We start from the raw sequence: 15016 nt of genomic DNA, 5'->3' as shown, positions 1-15016 counted from the left end.
TGATGGACGAGTCTGGGTTAGGCGGTTGCCAGGAGAACGGTACTTGTCTGACTGCATTGTGCCAACTGTGAAGTTTGGTGGTGGGGGGATTATGGTGTGGGGTTGTTTTTCAGGAGCTGGGCTTGGCCCCTTAGTTCCAGTGAAAGGAACTCTGAATGCTTCAGCATACCAAGAGATTTTGGACAATTCCATGCTCCCAACTTTGTGGGAACAGTTTGGGGATGGCCCCTTCCTGTTCCAACATGACTGCGCACCAGTGCACAAAGCAAGGTCCATAAAGACATGGATGAGCGAGTTTGGTGTCGAAGAACTTGACTGGCCTGCACAGAGTCCTGACCTCAACCCGATAGAGCACCTTTGGGATGAATTAGAGCGAAGACTGTGAGCCAGGACTTCTCGTCCAAAATCAGTGTCTGACCTCACAAATGCGCTTCTGGAAGAATGGTCAAAAATTCCCATAAACACACTCCTAAACCTTGTGGAAAGCCTTCCCAGAAGAGTTGAAGCTGTTATAGCTGCAAAGGGTGGGCCGACGTCATATTAAACCCTATGGATTAAGAATGGGATGTCACTTAAGTTCATATGCGTCTAAAGGCAGATGAGTGAATACTTTTGGCAATATAGTGTATATATATATATATATATATATATATATATATATATATATATATACACATAGGGTTGGGAGGGTTGCTTTTGAAATGTATTCCACTACATATTACAGAATACATGCTGTAAAATGTAATTTGTAACGTATTCCATTCGATTACTCAAGGTCAGTAACGTATTCTAAATACTTTGGATTACTTCTTCAGCACTGGTAGATTTTTTCACTTGTTTTGACTATAAAAACTAAGACAAGATAAGTAAGACAAAATACACATGTAAAAAATACATTCTCTGGAAAACCTAAATATCTTATGCAGTGTTGTTTCTAAAACAAAATAAATCTAATTGATCTTGTTTTAAGGATTTTTAGATATTTTTACAGGAAAACAATAAAAAAAAATATTATCAAGAATACGATTTTTGCCCTAATATCAAAGGTCTTACTAGAAAAAAAGAAATTATGATCCAACGTGAATTTTCTTGATAAAAAAATATTATCATGCCTGGTAACTTGCCCATAAAATGGCTAGAAATGGCATTTTAGCTTAACGTAAATCTGGTTTATTTCTACTACTTCTGCTCTAAACTTACTTCAAACTTCTCTGTCTGCTCGTATGAATGTAACACATCATAAGAAAGTGTTTCACCGCTGTTCAAATTCACTTTGAATCGCATCATTTATATGTATAAATGTTTTCCATCTGAAATGACTAAATATTAAATGAAACAAATGACAATAAAATGCAAAGTAATCTCTTCAGTAATCAAAATAATTTTTGAATGTAACTGTATTCTAATTACCAATGATTTTAATTGTAACTGTAGTGGAAAACAGTTACTTATATTTTGCATTTTAAATACATAATCCTGTTACATGTATTCCGTTACACCCCAACCCTATATATATATATATATATATAATATATATATATATTAAATTAAAAATAAAAATAATAATAAATACACACATTTAAAACTGTAAGTCCCTCTCCACTGCCCCTCCCCAATAGCCCTCCAAAAATGCCAAGTAACTGCCCCACCCCTTTTATGCGCCACACCTCCCGCTACCCCTGGAAAATCATCCTCCTTTCTTATCGCGGCTGCTAATGGTTCCAGAGCAAGACAGAACAATAAGGAGGAAAGAGGGCAACCCTGCCAGGTGCCCCTATCCAGAGTAAAATAATCTGAAATTAATCAATTAATTTCGCTACCGGGTGTCTATAAAGTAACTTAAATCAATACAATGAAAGTATTCCCGAACATACATTTACAAAATCTTAAAAAGATAATCCCATTCTACCATATCAAATGCCTTTTTGTCGTCAAGTGAAATGGCAGCGACCGGCGTCTTATCATTCGCCACTGACCACATGATATTGATGAAATGCCTACTGTTATCAGAAGAGCTATGGCCCTGAATAAACCCCACCTGATCTATATGTATAAGAGATGTCATAACTTTACTCAATCGGTTAGCCAAAATTTTGGACAATATTTTTACGTCTAGCTGGATCAGGGAAATTGGATGGTAACCCTTACACTCGCTTGGATCTTAATGACCTTGACAAGCTCCTCCAAGGTCATCTCAGAATCAAGAGAATTTTTTTGCTCAGTCGTCAGTTTAGGAAGTTCTAATGGTTCCACAAAGTTTCTAATATCTTCATCAGTAGACGAAGACCTGGAACTATAGAGATCAAGATAGAATACTTTAAAAGCATTATTAATATCAGTGGCCGAGGTAAATATTTCACCACCAGTAGATTTCACTGAGGGAATGGTAGAAAAAGACTCTCTCTGTTTTATATATCTAGCCAGAAGCTTCCCTGCTTTGTGCCCCAACTCAAAGTATGACTGTCTTGCCCTGAATAGCCAAAACTCCACCTTCTGCGACAAAATAGTATTATATCTGTATTTCAATCGGGTCAATTCTCTGAGGCCATTAGACGACATTCGGTGCTTCAGCTCTGCCTCGGCACTTTTAATATTCCCTTCTAAGTTTTTGTGCTTTGGATTTTTTGGTGAATGAGGCAAATTTATCATCTGGCCCCTAAGAACTGCCTTAAGTGTCTCCCAAGCCATGCCCACAGAGGATACAGAGGACCAGTTGGTCTCCATATAGACATTGATTGCAGCTTTTAGCATTTGTTGGAATTCAGGATTTTGCAAAAGGGATACCTTAAAGTGGTGACTATATGATTTCTTTTCACACCAGGGCGTGATCTGAGACTAAAATGTTTCCAATTGAGCAATCAACAACAGATGAAATTAGGTACTTAGATAACAATAATAAAAAAAAAAAATCTATTCTAGAGTAAATCTTATGGACTGATGTAAAAAATGGTAGTCCCTACCAGATGGGTTCAAAAGACTCCAGATATCTGTAAGACCAAGATTTTTACATCACTGTTGCTCTAGGGGGCTTGCACACTTTTGCTTCGCTATGATCAAGGAATGAGTCCATCAAAAGATTAAAGTTTCCTCCCAATATTATATCATGAGGGGTGTCAGCAGCTTGCAACATCCCTTCAAGATCTATAAAAAAGCCCTATTCATCAACGTTAGATGCATAAATATTAGCCAAAATAAAACTTTGTCCCTGAATTTCAGCTAAAACAATAATGACTCTTCCTAATTTATCTTTACTCTGTTTGAGACATTTGAATTGTAAATGTTTCCTTATCAGTGTAATGATTCCCCTGCTCTTGCTTGAGCCAGCACTATAAAAAAAATGCCCACCCTATATCTTTCCAAATTTTTCAGCTTCCTGCGGAGAAAGGTGCATTTCTTGAAGAAACACTATATCATATTTTTTATGCTTAAGAATAACCTTCCTTCTCTTTATGGGGTGCCCCAACCCATTCACATTCCACGTGGAGAGAGACAACCCACTCATATTAACATTTGACATTTTGACATATAAGAAAAAATTGATTGTGTGTCAAAGACAAGATTATAAAGACCACATTCCAACATTAGTGCAAAAATCAAACCCCGAACATCCCCTAGCACAAAAAAAAAAATAAAAACATAAAAAAAAAATATGTGCATTAACCCCACGCACCACAGCGCCAACTGGTGTCTGTCCCTCCAAACTCAAACAGTCCATGTACACCTACAAGAGCCCCCGCGACAACCTTGCCGTCAGATTGTTCAAGTCCGGTGTTTCTATAAAAACTCCAGCCAATAGGCGGCATAAACACAAAGAGCATGTAGCTTCATCCATAAAACTGTCCTGAAGATGTGTTATTCTACAAAATAAACTCCAGCTGCCAGGCGGAACAAGCACAAAAAGAGCGCACATATTCTTCAAACAGTCAAGCAAATGTTCAGTGAGCTGGTCCACTCGGCTGCAATGTGAGTACCACAAGATGACTCACTCACTCACTCCATTGACTTTATGAAAGACATCGCTTGCTGTGGGAATGTGAATGTTTTATGGCCATCCTTAGCATCTATTCTGAATTAGGCCGGTAAAGTGCAAAAAGCGACCTTCCATTGATGTAAAAGTTTCTTGCATTCCTTGAATTGATCACGTTTCGCTCTTGTCGAGTTCGCAAAGTCTGGGAACAAGAAAATGCTGTGGTTCTTCCAAGAAAGCCTTCCTTTACTCCTCGCCTCGCATAACACAAGATCTTTATCGGATGATCTCAGAAATTTGGCCAGAATTGTCTTCTTCCGTGGATCGCTGAGCTGGAACCCTGTGAGCTCTCTCGATTTCCATCTTATCGCCTACTATATCGAACAGACTCAGAAGGAGCCCATTCAGGAATTTCACCATATCCTGACCCTCTTCGTCCTCAGGAATTCCAACAATACGGACGTTATTCCGCCGGCTACGGTTCTCCATGTCCTCCAACATCTCCCAGACACGCTCCAAATCCACCTTGGTTGCTAGCAGATTAGCAGATTATTCCCTCTCCGATGACTCCAGATAATTGATCCGTTTCTCAACATCACCCACTCTTGTGACCACATCAGTAAACTTTGCCTCCATGGCAGTGATCGATCGACGTATCACAGCAAGATCCTCCAAATCAGCAACGACCTTTGTTAGCATTGCCGTCATACTCAGCATCTCTCGCCACATTTCCCACATCTCTCTGACCAAATTGACTCACGGGCCTGCGGTCTGCTCGGGGGTGTCAGCTTGAGCACATAAGTGTCTTTTCATGCCTCCAGAGCCCGCGGATTTTGAATTCTTTTATATATTGTCCTCCTAGAACAGTTATGGAACAGAGTGCATCGAATCTCACCGGTTTATATCATAAAAATTATTAAAACTAGCAAAGTGCGCAGAGCTCGCCGTTCACATGTCCGATCCTCACATGGCGTCATGTGACTCAGGTGTTTTCCTTTTTTGTAGAGAAGGGTGATGTTGTATAGTTGAAGCTGAAGCAACATTTGTTGGAGTCCGGCAGGAGTGCTGTGTATTGGACGTATGATGATTGTCACAAGGGGCTGATGATCTGTTTCAATGGTTACAGGTTAGCCATAAATGTAATCGTTGAACTTGGTGCAAGTGAAAACTACAGTGAGGAGTTCCTTTTCTATCTGCGCATAGTGCATTTCAGTTTGTGTGATAACCCGTGAAGCATAAGCTATGGGTTTGCTGTCCTGCAGGCATGCTGCTCCTAGGCCAAACTGTGAGGAGTCACAGGTTAAGGTGACAGGCTTGTCAACATTGTAGTACAACTTGGGGGTACGTTAGGCACTTCTTCAGAGCACTGAAAGCATCTGGTGCTGTTGCAGCCAACACCATACTGTGTCCTTGTGTGTTAGCTGGCGGAGTGGGGGAGATAATTCACTGAGATTAGAACCATAGAAACATACACATACAATGACATCACACATACTGATATGCGTCCCGGTTACATACGTAACCTCGGTTCCCTGAGACGAAGGGAATGAGACATTGTGTTTGCTAACGCATATGGGGCATGTCCTTCCACAAAACCTAGTTGAAACCTCTCTACAATAATGCCAATATTCTAATATTGGCTATGGTGTTTGAGTCCCACCCTTTTTGTGCATTAATCTGTTTGCTATAAAAGCAGGTGTGCAATCACCATTCCTCAGAATTTTCTGACTGAGGGACAAGGAGTGCATCGCTCACACCTCAAAAGAACTCTGAGTCTTGTAGTGTGGCCAGTGTTCCTAATGTCTCGTTCCCTTCGTCTCAGGGAACTGAGGTTACATATGACATTGCGTTGGCTAATGCATATGGGGAGCAGAATCCCATCATGCTGCACTACACGATATAACCTTCCAGTCCATAACCTTCCTAACCTTCCCGCGGGACAGCGACCGACATGAGTATGCCGCAAGTGAGTGACCCTCATATTGGGCCAGGAGGGGAGCACTCAGAATGAATATATGAACTATAGTCATATAGTATGAATTAACCCCTTCACGAACCCAGTCGGAAAGGGAGTTTATATATAATGAATGTGATTTTGACTTTATGGTAAATTACAATGACCTGAATGCAGGCGGGTTTGTAAAATGATGGGGAGCCCGTACTTAAAGGGAGGGGCATAAGTACAGTACTGTTCAAAAGTTTTAGGCGTTTGTGAAAAATGTTGCATAGGATGTCTTCAAAAATAATGACATAAATAGTTTTCATTTATCACTTAATGTCATACAAAGTCCAGTAAACTTAAAAAAGGTAAATCAATATTCGGTGTGACCACCTTTGCCTTTAAAACAGCACCAATTCTCCTAGGCACACCTGGACACAGTTTTTCTTGGTTGTTGGCAGATAGGATGTTCCAAGCTTCTTGGAGAATTTGCCACAGTTCTTCTAACTGTTTAGGCTGTCTCAATTGCTTCTGTCTCTTTATGTCATCTCAGACTGACACGATGTTCAGTGGGGGGCTTTGTGGGGGACTTGACATCTGTTGCAGGGCTCCCTGTTCTTCTATTCTAATCTTTTCTATTTGCAAAATAATATTTGTGAGTCTAACATTTATATTTCCTATTGACACACTAAAGCTGAAGATATAAATAACCATCTTAAGACAAATGCTTTTGTGAAACATCTTATGCACTTTTGCACAGTACTGTATATGTTTGGCAAACAAAATAGCAAGCGCACTAAACAGAGAAGAATTGTGAAGAGAGAGATGTTATGTCTAGGTTGTAAAACCTGCGAATGTGTTTTGACAATATCATCCTGCTGCAAAACATATGTCTTGTAAAGACACACCGTTCATCCATGCCCATGAGGAGGCCATGCCTCTAGTTGAGTGTGCTTTAACACCAATTGGGCAAATCTTACCCTGCTACTCATAAGCCAGGGCAATCGCATCAACAATCCAGTGAGAAAGTCTTTGCTTGGAGACGGACATTCCTTTCGTGCATCCTCCATTGCACACAAAGAGCTGATAAGACAGTCTCAACTGGCGGGTGCGCTCAACGTATGTGTGTAGCACCCGCACAGGGCATAACAAATGCAAGGATTGTTCCTCATCCGAATTAAATGGAGGGAAGAAGGCTTGCGCTCTGAAGGGCGTGGTTAGAACCTTTGGCACATAGCTTCTTCTGGGTTTGACAGCGCCTTTGAAAGACCGGGTACAAATACCATACATGATTTGTCAATTGATAGTGCATGTAAGTCACTGACCCGTTTTACTGAGGCCAGAGCCAGCAGTAGTGCGGTCTTAATCAACAGTGTCCAAAGGCTGGAAGGGGTCCCTGCGAGTGCTTTTAGGACCAAAGTTAGGTCCCAAGTAGGGACTGTAGCTGGCCGAGGTGGATATAATTGTCTTGCTCCTCTATGTTTGCCTATAGTGGTGCCGGCTTCAGGTGCGTGATACGCAGATATAGTCTCCACATAAACTTTGAGCATTGATGAAGTGAGTCCTGCAACTAATCACTCTTGAAGAAATATGAGAATTTTGCCATGTGAAAGACACCAATCAGTGAACACATTCCATTTTAGCACGTAGAGGTGTCTCGTGGACGGCGCTCTGGCCTGTAAAATGGTGTTCATGACTGAATGCGTCAGTTCTGGCATGTTTAGTGCACTCTGTTCAAAGGCCACACATGTAGGCTTTGCAGCTCTGGCTGGGGATGCCAAATCGTGCCTTGTGTTTGAGATAGAAGATCTTTCTTCAGCGGTATTTCCCATGGAGACCTGTCCAGTATTTCTACCATCTCCAGAAACAAGGACTGATTAGGCCATTTCAGAGCAATTAACAGAACTGTTTCCATGTCCACTCTGACTTTTCTGATGACAGAATGAAAGAGGCGCTCCGGGGGAAGCGATACTTGCTTTTCGCCGGCCATATGTGGGCCAGCGCGACATGGCGACATATATACGCCACCACTGTTATGTTGTCTGAACGAACCAGAATGTGATGATTGAAAATATTGGAATGAAAAGCTCTCAAATCTAGAAAGACAGCCAGTAGCTCTAGGCGGATGACATGTCATGGCCGTTTTGCACCTGTTTCCAGGTGTTGAAAGTTAGGCGTCCATGCATGTATTGGATGCATTTGTGGTCAGCACTTTCTTTCTGAAACTTGATCCAGCATAACACCCTGTTAGTAGAAGGCTGGCACTGTCCATGGTGCTAGAGCAGCCAGACAGTGGCGAATTACCTGGGGCGTGCTTTTCACCCAGTTGACATTAGGCCAGATTTTCCATATGGCAAAGCAGCAAGTTTCTGTGTTCGCTCAGTACTGCCTCTGATTGGCTGGTAATAACCAATCACTGAGGTAATTCAAAACACACACACCATTCATTTTTAATGGGGCGAGCACTGCATCGATACATTTCGTGAACGTGCAGGGAGCCAGAAACAGACTGAAAAGAAGGACTTTAAATAAATATGTAGTTCCCTCGAACATGAATCTAAAAAGCCACCTGTAACACGGTGTAATTGTTAAATGAAGTATGCGTCCTTCAGATCTATTGACACAAATCAATACCAAGGAAGGATGTGCGATAAGATCTGTTTCTGAGTTAACATTTTGAATGGGTGTGTCACAAGCACACGATTCAAGTGTTTCAGAACTAGAATGGGCCGAAGCCCGCCGTCCTTCTCCAGAACGAGGAAATAACGGCTGTAAATCCTGCTGTGTGTGTCGCAGTCTGCACGCAACACCAGCATATCCTGTGGTCGGACCACAGATTGTGTTTGATCGTTGTAAACACCAGCTCTGACATGCCCGTGAGGACTTGCCACACATTTGCGCAGTGGGACAGCAGGCTTATTAATTCATATGAAACAACCTCTATAGTGTTCTTTGCGAGAAGACTGTGTTTTTCGGCTCGTAACACAGGCACGTCTTTGGACGGAACCGTGGAAGACAGAACAGCATTGAAACGGGGCGACCAACATGCAAATTGGATCATATAATCATGTTCGTTCGTTTTTTAGCACCCAGTTGGAATGCCAGTAAGAGCTTGCCATGCATCCGAGTAACGGGAGAGAGGGCAATTTGGCATGTTCATAACATGATATATATTGGGAAGTGGTAAGGTGAGGCTTTGAAGAAGGAAAGCTCTTTATTGAAAAAGCGTGAGGGGCAGATCTACGGGATGCAGTCGCTTGACGGTGTCTGGACTGCAGGAACCATTCACCAGAGATTGTGTAGGTTCCTCTGGAGAAGACCACTTGATATCGAGCTCTTCAACCACCCTTGAAAGGACATGAAGCATCTCCTTGTCAGTGGCGTGTACACGCTCCTCGCTCTCGCTGGGGGAATGGGCTGTAGCGTCATCCACTGACAACTAGCCTGATGCAGCGAGAGACATGACATCGTCATCATCCCCAACATCAGAACCGTCAATGAGACAAGGCCGTACACTCCTGCAGAGGGCCGGAGCTTGTCATGCACATAATATATCAGCATAGAAGTGTTACATGGAGATTGAGGGGCTCGTGGGGCATGTGCTGGCACGAGGACCATCTCAAATTCATCCTGCTCGAATTTGCGGCCCCGCTGTGCATCCTCGTGTGATCCCTCGAGTGTCATAGAAGAGGCAGGTGGGAGGGTGCGGAAGGCTGAATCGTCCCTCAGAACGATGGTGATTCGTGAGTGAAGCGTCTTGAGACTCCTGCCCTCACAGTGAGGGCAGTCAGTCTCCATGAGAACTGACTCTGCATGGGCATGGCCCAGACAGTGAATGCAGCTCTCATGCTGATCTGATGTGCCTCTCGCACAAGGAACACTTACGGAACAACATCTTTAAAAAGACACAAACACGTAAGCGACTCTTTTAAATATACAGTATATTTAAATTGACATTTATGCATTTGGCAGATGCTTTTATCCAAAGCGACTTACAGTGCCCTTATTACAGGGACAATCCCCCTGGAGCAACCTGGAGTTAAGTGCCTTGCTCAAGGACACAATGGTGATGGCTGGTGGGATTGAACTAACAACCTTTTGCTTACCAGTTCAATGCTTTAGTCCACTACACCACCACCACTCCACTATATATATATATATATATATATATACACACACTGGCGGCCAAAGGTTTGGAATAATGCATAGATGTTGCTCATATGGAAAGAAATTGGTACTTTTATTCACCAAAGTGGTATTCAACTGATCACGATGTATAGTCAAGACATTAATAATGTGAAAAATTACTATTACAATTTGAACAAATATTTCAGAACTTCTTAAACTACTTCAAAGAGTTCTCATCAAAAATCCTCCACGTGCAGCAATGACAGCTTTGTAGATCCTTGGCATTCTTGCTGTCAGTTTGTCCAGATACTCAGGTGACATTTCACCCCACGCTTCCTGTAGCACTTGCCATAGATGTGGCTGTCTTGTCGGGCACTTCTTACGCACCTTACAGTCTAGCTGATCCCACAAATGCACAATAGGAGTAACACTCTTTTCCAATTATCTGTTGTTCAATGTCTATGTTTCTTTGCCCACTCTAACCTTTTCTTTTTGTTTTTCTGTTTCAAAATTGGCTTTTTCTTTGAAATTCTTCCCATAAGGCCTGCCCCTGAGTCTTCCCCTTACTGGTGTACATGAAACTGCTGTTGAGCGGGTAGAATTCAATGAAGCTGTCAGCTGAGGACATGTGAGGCATCTATTTATCAAACTAGAGACTCTGATGTACATATCCTCTTGATTAGTTGTATATCTGTCCTTCCACATCTCTTTCTGTCCTTGTTAGAGCCAATTGTCCTTTGTCTTTGAAGACAGTAGTGTACACCTTTGTATGAAATCTTCAGTTTATTTGGCAATTTCAAGCATTGTATAGCCTTTATTCCTCAAAACAATGATTGACTGACAAGTTTCTAGAGAAAGCTGTTTCCTTTTTGCCATTTTTGATCTAATACTGACCTTAAGACATGCCAGTCTATTGCATACTGTGGCAACTCAAAAACAAACACAAAGACAATGTTAAGCTTCATTTAACGAACCAAATAGCTTTCAGCAGTGTTTCATATAATGGTAAGTGATTTTCTAGTACCAAATTAGCAATATAGCATGATTACTCAAGGATAAGGTGTTGGAGTGATGGCTGCTGGAAATGGGGTCTGTCTAGATTTGATCAAAAATGACTTTTTTCAAATAGTGATGGTGCTGTTTTTTACATCAGTAATGTCCTGACTATACTTTGTGATCAGCTGAATGCCACTTTGGTGAATTAAAGTACCAATTTCCTTCCGAAACAGCAAAATCTGTACATTATTCCTAACTTTTGGCCGCCAGTGTATATATACACACAATATGCAATTGCTTATAAGGATACACAACTCCTGCCAAAGCGCTGCGGGGAATCAGGATGCTGAAGCGGCGAGGCGGAGTGATGTTTGCCGGAACACTGCAGGGAGAGTCTTGTTGTTGCCATGACTCATGTAGTCGACAGCAAAGCAGTAGAGGGCTTCTAGACAAGAGATGTATCACTGTCTTGAAGGAAGAAAATTCTGAAGAATGGTGTTTGCGTGCCTGCTTTTATAGCAAACAGCTTCGCGCCTAAAAGGGATGGACTCAAACACCATAGCTAATATTAAAATATTGGCATTATTGTAGAGAGGTTTCAGCTAGGTCGTATGGAAGGACACTCCCCATATGCTTTAGCAAACGCAATGTCAAGTGTACTGAGTCATAAGGGAACTACAAGTGCCAAACACTAGATATCAGCATTGGATCTGAAAACCTATATTTCAGCTTCAGAAAAAGTGAGACAGATCGAAAGAGAGAGAGAAAGAAAGAGGGAGAGAGAGTCCAGACGTCTAAGAGGGATAACAATAATTCTGTACATAAATCAGATATTATACCTCTTATTCACCACAGCTTACACAGGACACAGGATCTAGTCTAATCTTATTTATTTAAGAGCTTTAAGAGCTCACATGCAGATAAACAGCCTTTTAGTGTTATTTTGGGCTGGAGAGGCATATGGTAAGAGAATAAACAGCTGGTCCAGTGATGATGTGTTTGAGATTCACTCAGTGTCAGAAAAGAGTTTAAAATTAACATGGACCAGTGGAGCAGAGAGAGAAAGAGATGGAGGGAACAGAGAGCCATTACATGCACAATTGTGTGCAAACACACACACACACACACACACACACACACACACACACACACCAAGACAATTCATGTGCACACCTGTAATCTACGTGAGTGTTTGAGGAAGGTGTTTATCAGAAGTGTGAGGGAGTCTTAAAGAGTTCATTATCAGTCGCTACACAGAAACATCAAATATCAGCTCTGTGCTGTACACCACAGACTAATCGGTGATATTAACACCAGCCCTCTCCATTCCAGCAAACACACACTTGCATATGCCCCATTAACCAACAAAGCAAGCATCTGATTCGAGGATCACAAATATGATCTAATTAATTAATGAGCAGATCGGAAAATGAGCATAAAGGAAACGTCAGTGAAATGTGCATAAACTAATTATCGTAGACATTACTGGGGTTCACATCAGAGAATAATTACAACTATAGAATGTTACAATTATGCAAAACACTCCAGCAAACGAGTGTAGAGGCAAAAGCCCTCCCTCCCTTCCTCTCTAACCCTTTCTGTGACTCCAACCCCTCCAATTTCTTCCAACACCAAAGTGCTTCACTTCACAAAAGGCTTCTTACAAAGAAAAGAAAGAGAAATTCTTTTGGTGCTCCATTGTTGGTTTTGAGACAATGAGACTCGAGCCTGGCTCATACTGGGGGCTCTTACATGGGGTTCCGTGCGTTTTGTTTCAGCTGACCTCTGTGACATGGAGGGGACTAGATCAGATGGAGCAAGGACCCCCACTCATTCCCTGCCTTTCTCTTTTTCTTTCCTCTTTCTTTCTCTGCCTCTCTCCTGTGGGTGGTTTGATTTAACTTCTGTGGCTAATTAGCCAAGAGCCAAAACCATGGGGTGAAACGCCACTCCCTTTAGTTCTCTCTCTCTCTCTCTCTCTCTCGCTCTCTCTCTCTCTCTCTCTCTCTCTCTCTCTCTCTCTCTCTGTGTTTCTTTGCCTTTAGCTCTCTCTCTCACTCTTCCGCTTCTCTTTGTTGATTCAGAACGACTGATTGGGCATTCATTGGGCATTCATAATTTGCCACTTTCGTCTTCCTTATTAATTTCCTTTCTCTTATTTTTAGTTTCCCCAGTGCATATCCCAAGAATAACAGATCCAGGTTTCCTTTGCCCTCTCTCCCTCTCATTCTCTCCCTCCTTCCTCTCTTCTCTGCCCTTTCAGGCTGTGCGGCTCGAGCTCCATCTTTTCAATTGGGGCCCTCAGCAGCAGCACTAAGTGGGGAATCAATTGGAACGAGTGCGTTTGCCGTGAAAGAAGGAGGGAGAGAGAGGAACTGCATGAGAAAAGGACAGAGGGAGAGAGACAGCGGCCAGTGTAAACGCTAATAGGGAAGGTGTCACTCGGGCATGGAAAGAGGAGGCCTAGAAAGGGGTCAGACACACAGGGCCATTTAAAGGAGCAAGAAAAAAAGAGGAAGAGAAAAGATGTACTAACCACGAGAGCTGTGAAAGACAGACTCCCTCGCTCTTTTTCTTCTGCCACCCCCTCCCTCTCTTAGCAACTGTTGCTCTCTGGAGTTTCAGGGATTCTTGTAATGCTAGGAGAGAGAGAGAGGATGTGACATGGCCAGGGGCCTCAAACCCAGAGCTGCACCTGTGTAGGGCTTTACTGGTTGTTTAGATCAGTGTTACTATCAGAAATAATTATTAATTATTTCTGTAGTTATTAATTCATATTTAAATTAATCAGTTGAATCTAACTCATTAAAACCTCATATGGGGCTCCAGTAAATGTAGTGTGCTACGTTTAGGAGCAAGTTTGGTTATTAGCAATAATTAATAATTATCAAAGATAATTATTAATTATTAAAATCAATAGAACATTGATGAGAATCAATGTTAGCTTTTTTTAATCCTTTAAATCAACAATTATCAAAGATAATCTTTAGTTGTTAACATCGATGAAACATTAATTAAAATTAACACTAGCTTATTGATCATTCAAATTCAACAATCATCAAAGATAATTATCAATTATCAAAAATCAATAGAATATTAATAAGGATTAACACTGACGGGGCACCACCCTGATATCAGGGACTAATAACCAAATAGTAAAACAGTCTCAATATTAGATTGTTTTCTTAGGAAAATCGACATCCGAAGAATATTGATTTTCGGGAAAAAAAAAAACAATGAATGAAGGTTTGAATCCGAACACTGACATCCCATCAGCATGACACAGGCGTATGCAAAACAAACCAAAACACTTCAATTTGTAATATAAACAAAGTTTATTTATGCAGTAATCTGAATTAATAATTAATACAATGCAGTCAATAAACTTCCGACTTACAACTACAAACTAAACAGTGATATGATTAGATATGGAAATAAAAATAATCCTATAACACATAAGGTGTGTGTGTGACAGTGTGTGTGTGTGTGTGTGTGTGTGTGAGGAGGGACGCGCATAAAATGGCAGACGTGACTCTCGTGGAGAGTACGTCACGCGAGACTTCCGGCCAGGGAATATGACCGCAAATGGGGGCGGAGAGAAACCAGTCAATGGCGACTGGCGTCTACCAGTTACCGCGTGTATCCGCTTGTACGATAGCTTAGGGACAAAGCTGGGCTTTAGCATTTAAGCTATCTACAATCCAAAATGTGTGCCAGAATGTATGTGAGTGGTCGCGTGCCTGCGTGTGTGTGTGTGTGTGTGTGTGTGTGTGTGTGCGTGTGGTTAGTACGAGAGAGAGAGAGAAGTGACTGCCCTAAAGCCGATTTCGCGATCGTGGGAGAGAAAGCAGCAGTTAGTTCATCGCTCAGAGACGCGGTGGACGGCTCGTAAACAGTCCCGCGTACTTTGACTATTTAATGGATGAACTCAGTTTATCTGTCTCACCTGCGATGGCGAAATTGCACAACAGTCCAATTTGGTTGGA

Source organism: Myxocyprinus asiaticus, chromosome 17, assembly GCF_019703515.2.
Source record: "Myxocyprinus asiaticus isolate MX2 ecotype Aquarium Trade chromosome 17, UBuf_Myxa_2, whole genome shotgun sequence".
Classification (NCBI taxonomy): Eukaryota; Metazoa; Chordata; class Actinopteri; order Cypriniformes; family Catostomidae; genus Myxocyprinus; species Myxocyprinus asiaticus.
This window is presented reverse-complemented; position numbering follows the sequence as displayed.